We start from the raw sequence: 5,391 nt of genomic DNA on the forward strand, positions 1-5,391 counted from the left end.
TGGGCGATGAGATCTCGACGCTCCGGATCCTGGGCTTTGGGAGATTTTAGAATTGGTTTATACATATATATACGTGCAAGACTTGATGGTGGCTTACAAAAACAAAACACAAAAATTACGTTACACAAAAAAAATAACACTATCGCTGTATAGATATGTATGTATGTATGCATCGTATGAGAGTTCCACTGCGGCACACGTCAGTTCCAATGCTCGGGCTGGGGCTGGTCGGTGCAGCTCCAATTTCTTGTTCAGCGTATGTAATTGGGGATTCTGTTTACACTTGCATTCAGAAATGCATGTATTCGCAAATTGTTTTTGATTGTTTTTGGCGATTCACTTTTTGTTTATAATATTGGAGTGCAATTTATTTATTATTATTTTTATTGTTTCTATTGTCTTTTTGCTGCTTTTATTGTCTTTTTGTGGTTTCACTTCACTGTATCTGCTCGGCTTATGCTCCAATGTGGGTCACCACTTTCTCCAGGGCATGATGTTGGTCGCGGCGTCTCTGAACAGAGCGCTTGTACATCATAACCACCTTAAGGATCACTATAACCAGTAGTAGTTCAACGATGAGCTTCATGGTCTTGTTGACATCTTGAATATCATCTTGGTGGTCAACGATCTCTACTGTGTTAATCACATTGGCGGTGCTGCCAGCCACTTTGGACATTTTGCTACCCATCTTGGGGTCCTTAGGCCATTCACTTGGTTTACTAGTTATTTTCGTCCTTCGGGATTTTGCTGGTTGACTTCCTCCAGATTGCGGTCGATCGCAGGACCGGTTATCGGGACTTTCTCCTGGGTGAAGTTGATCCTAGGGAAACGTCAAGACATCCTTCTGGACACCAGCCTTCTTCCAGTCGTGGTCTGTGTTGATGGGAGTTGTACTTCTAGACCACTGTCAGGGAGAGATCAGAACAATTTCTGTCTGACTTCCCTATTTGGCTGGGGTCTTTTATACCGGACTAGAGCTTTCGCTAGCCCCCCATATTGGATGAATTAACTAGGTGCTCCCACCTAGGGGTACTGTTTCTCCATTTCCCCTATTTTAGGAGTCAATGGCCGGCTGGTGCACTTTGCCACCTTACTGGAGTACGGTTACGAGCAGGTCGATCGTGGTCATTGTTCTGGCCACGCGACACCCATGAGTTGTCGAATTGTTTTTGCTGTTTTGCCTTTATCAATCGGAGTGTGGTTAGTCATTACGGCCCCTACCCTCAACTTATGGCAGTTGTTTTGCCGGGGTTAATCTTGGTATGGGGTGGGCGTACGTAACAAAATCGCAAAGTTGTTGTTTACATGGACGATATAGTAGTAGCTACAAGAACAGTAGAGGAACACTTTGGTAAGAAAGGTAAGAGATTATTTAGGGTAATGTGTCAGCAATAAAGGGATTTTGCCTAATGATTCGCGTCCAGTCTCGATCATGCTTTTGTGGAGTGCAGACACGTTTTTGTATTGCTGCGAAATTCTTTGTGAAGATTCTATGGTCAAGTCCACCTTCGTGGCAAATCAATTTGTTTTTGTAAATCCGGCAGCTTAAGCTGCAGTGACAGTGCTTAGACTCTCCGTTAGCTCTGGTGAATCGCGAAAACAAGTGAAACAGAGATCAAAAGGCAACAGTTGCAATTTGTTGATCTGGCAAATCACCGCTATTTCGAATTCAAATTCGAGTTCAAATTTAATCATAAACTTAATAAAATAAAATTTAAAAAAATACAGGCATCCGTTCCCCGTATTGAACCCGGTGCCCTCCGGCTGCAATGTGCTCACCTTGCCCACTAGGCTACGACTGGTTTCGTGGAACCTACAATGTCGGACTCCGAATCCAAATTCGACATCCATTCAAAGGTGGTTAAGGCGCAACAGACTATGACTAATGCTCTAAATTCCTCATTACAAAAATTTAGCAGCATTTATAAAGCCAGTTCCATCAACGCCCAGCCTTTACCATCTCATGGCATGGAACCCGAGCTGGAAGCCATAGCCGGCGACGATGAAGACTGGTGGACCTTAAGGAACAACAAACGCCGTCCAGAATCCAGGTCTTCCAATTCTGCTAATAAAGTGCAGAGAAATTCCACTAGTCCCAAAACAACTGAGTCATGGATATGGACACTATTTACAATCTTACCAAACAGTCAGACAGTTGGTTAACAACCCTGATCTGGCCAGTACCAGCACAGGCTTAAGCCACGGCAGCTCCGGTAACAACAACAACGTCGAACGCAACAGAAGTCAATCCAACAACAACAGTATCGACAATGCTACTTACAAACACCCACCCAATCACAAGCCACCGCCGATTGTAATCAATAACTGCGAGAATCTGAACGGGCTTATTCGATCCATAGATTAAATCGTACATCCGTCTAAATACTTCGTAAAATGTAATTCCAACAATTCCGTTTCGAGCAATCAGTAAATATTTGATTGCAAAAAAGGTCCCGTTCCACTCCTGGCAGCTTAAAGAGGACAGATCTTATCGCGTGGTTATCCGAAGTGTTCATAACTCCACTCCGGACGAACACATCAAAGAAAGCCTTACCTTGCTTGGCCATAATGTTCGTTTCATCAATAGACCAAAAAGCCGTTTCGACAAAACAAAGTTCGTCAACCTAGTGTTTGTTGAACTAGAGCCATCTCCAACCAATAAGGAAATCCACGAAGTTAAGACTCTATGTCGCCAGCGTGTTCAAACGGAACTACCATACAAAAAGGATGATGTCGTACAATGCCATCGTTGCCAGGACTTCCACCACACAAAAAACAACTGCTTTCTGGATCATAACTGTGTGAGATGTGGTCAGAAACATGCTATAGAGGCCTGCGAACGTGATATTCATCCTGTTAAATGTGTAAATTGTGGTGAAAATCACACAGCAAACTACAAGGGCTGTGTTGTCTACCAGCAGACAGTAAGACGCCGAAAAAATCTTTCATCCCAGGTGAACGCTCTTCCCCAAAAAACCTCCACAAAAAGGACGACTGTTCAATCGGATGTCGTGGGAGATCTTACGTCGTTATGTTGGTCAGCGAAAATCATTTCTGCTCTAGATCATACTATTAGCTAAGGGGATATGACGTACATCTTTCAAACCATCATGCTGATCGCCATCGCGGAGGTTCCGCAATTATCATCAAATCGTGCCTTAAATAATACCAATTTTTATACCCGTTACTCGTAGAGTAAAAGGGTATACTAGATTCGTCGGAAAGTATGTAACAGGCAAAAGGAAGCGTTTCCGACCTCATAAAGTATATATATTCCTGATCAGGATAAATAATACCAATTTTTATACCCGTTACTCGTAGAGTAAAAGGGTATACTAGATTCGTCGGAAAGTATGTAACAGGCAAAAGGAAGCGTTTCCGACCTCATAAAGTATATATATTCCTGATCAGGATCACTAGCCGAGTCGATCTAGCCATGTCCGTCTGCCCGTCTATCCGTCTGTCCGGATGAACGCTGAGATCTCGGAAACTATGAGAGCTTGGCTGATGAGATTTAGCGTGCAGATTCCTGAGCTTCTTACGCAGCGCAAGTTTGTTTCAGTAGAGTGCCACGCCCACTCTAACGCCCACAAGCCGCCCAAGACTGTGGCTCCTACAGTTTTGATGCCAGAATAAAAATATTAACTGAAATGTATTGTTCTCATCAATACCTATCGATTGATTAAAAAAAAGTTTGCCACGCCCACTTTTACGCCCACAAACCGCCAACAAACTTCAAAAAATCGTAAATATGAAATGATGAAATATATGCTCTGGACATTGAGAGAGAAAATTTTATACAAGTTCGAAATAAGAAGAGAAGGAACAACAACAAGCCCAATAAACATGTTGGAGGGGCTCCTAATACCGAAGATCTTCATGTTTTGCCGACCAAGAAATTTTTGCATGTCGGAAAGTTTGCAACTAATACAGATCCGAATGCTGTTTTAAAATATGTGTCCGCCAAGCCTAAAACTTGTACAAAAAGATGTTGACGTTACAACCTTAAAGTTTGTAAATTTCAATCTTGGTATCCCCGATCACCTTTACGATTCAGTCTTCAAAAACGATTTCTGGCCGAACTCAGTTAAGGTCAATAGATTTATTCATAGACAACGGGCTACTGTTGAAGGGGATTCTTAGGGGATCTTAGCTAATTTTCCGGAGCCTGGACAAACTTCAACATCAAGTCATCCATCAAAAAACCCCTAGTGTTCGACGCCACTGGCGTCGTTACTTTAGCGGGACATTTTCTGCGAGCCTTTCCTCATTTGTCGGAGTCGTTTTCGCAACAACTTCGTCAGCTGCTTGCCTTTCTCACTGCGCTCTCATCATCTTCTGTCTCTCCTAACGCACCATCAACAACAGTAGCTGGAGCTTTTGTTGTCCGTTTTGCGAGACATTCGCCTTCCGCCTGGCTCTAATATCGGCGCGCTCCTCGGAGTTGCGCTCTCAACATCTTGCGCCTCTCTCCCGAAGTACCTAGAACATCGGCTGGATTCATACTCTTCATCAGGTTGGAAAGTCCTCATTGAAAATATGTTCTCTACATATTCGCCGCCGGAGTTAAACCAACATCGGATGCTGCTATCTTCGGATTCTGATACTAATGAGCTCAGCGCGTCTCTTGGGATGGCGTTCTCTTATATGAGTAGTCAGATACACTCTTCACTGTGCTCTTCGCCGCCTCTCTCTATTGATGCAATTTCTTCTGCGCTCTTTGGATGGCCGTCACAGAACAGGCATGCGTCATTAAGAAAATCATTTACATATTCCCAATCCGACTGCTCTATTATTTCTTGGAACGACGATCTCAACCCGCCTATAAAAATACGTACGGATACGTTGCGCAAGGTACTTAATAGAACTTACGATCACGCGAGGCCGACATCTAATTTGGATGTTGAGAATTCCTCTTCAACAATATGCGCTTACTGGCAACTGCTATGGGCTTGTCTGCAGTAAACTCAAACAGCTATCATTCAGGAAATAACGGCCTGAAAATATACTTTCAAAATATATCCGGCATGAATATGAATATGAATACTTCCAACAGTGACTATGACATTATCATACTGGTTGAGACTTGGCTAAATTCTAACTTTAGTTCGAATGAATTTTTCGATCCTAAATTATTGTAAATATTTATAAGTTGAAGGCCAACCCTATGGCGTTTTGGCGCTTTGTTAACTCAAAAAAATCACATTCGTCTATACCTCTAACAATGTCGTATGGTGATGTTGTTGCTTCCACCGAGGCCGATATCGCCAATTTGTTTGCTGCCTTTTTTTCCTCGAACATGGAACCTTCCGATGATTGGTATGACCTGGAAACTTTAAATTCAATTTCAGAAATTTGCAACATTGGAAGCCTGAACATATCGTATGATGA

Source organism: Drosophila subpulchrella, unplaced genomic scaffold, assembly GCF_014743375.2.
Source record: "Drosophila subpulchrella strain 33 F10 #4 breed RU33 unplaced genomic scaffold, RU_Dsub_v1.1 Primary Assembly Seq105, whole genome shotgun sequence".
Taxonomy (NCBI): Eukaryota; Metazoa; Arthropoda; class Insecta; order Diptera; family Drosophilidae; genus Drosophila; species Drosophila subpulchrella.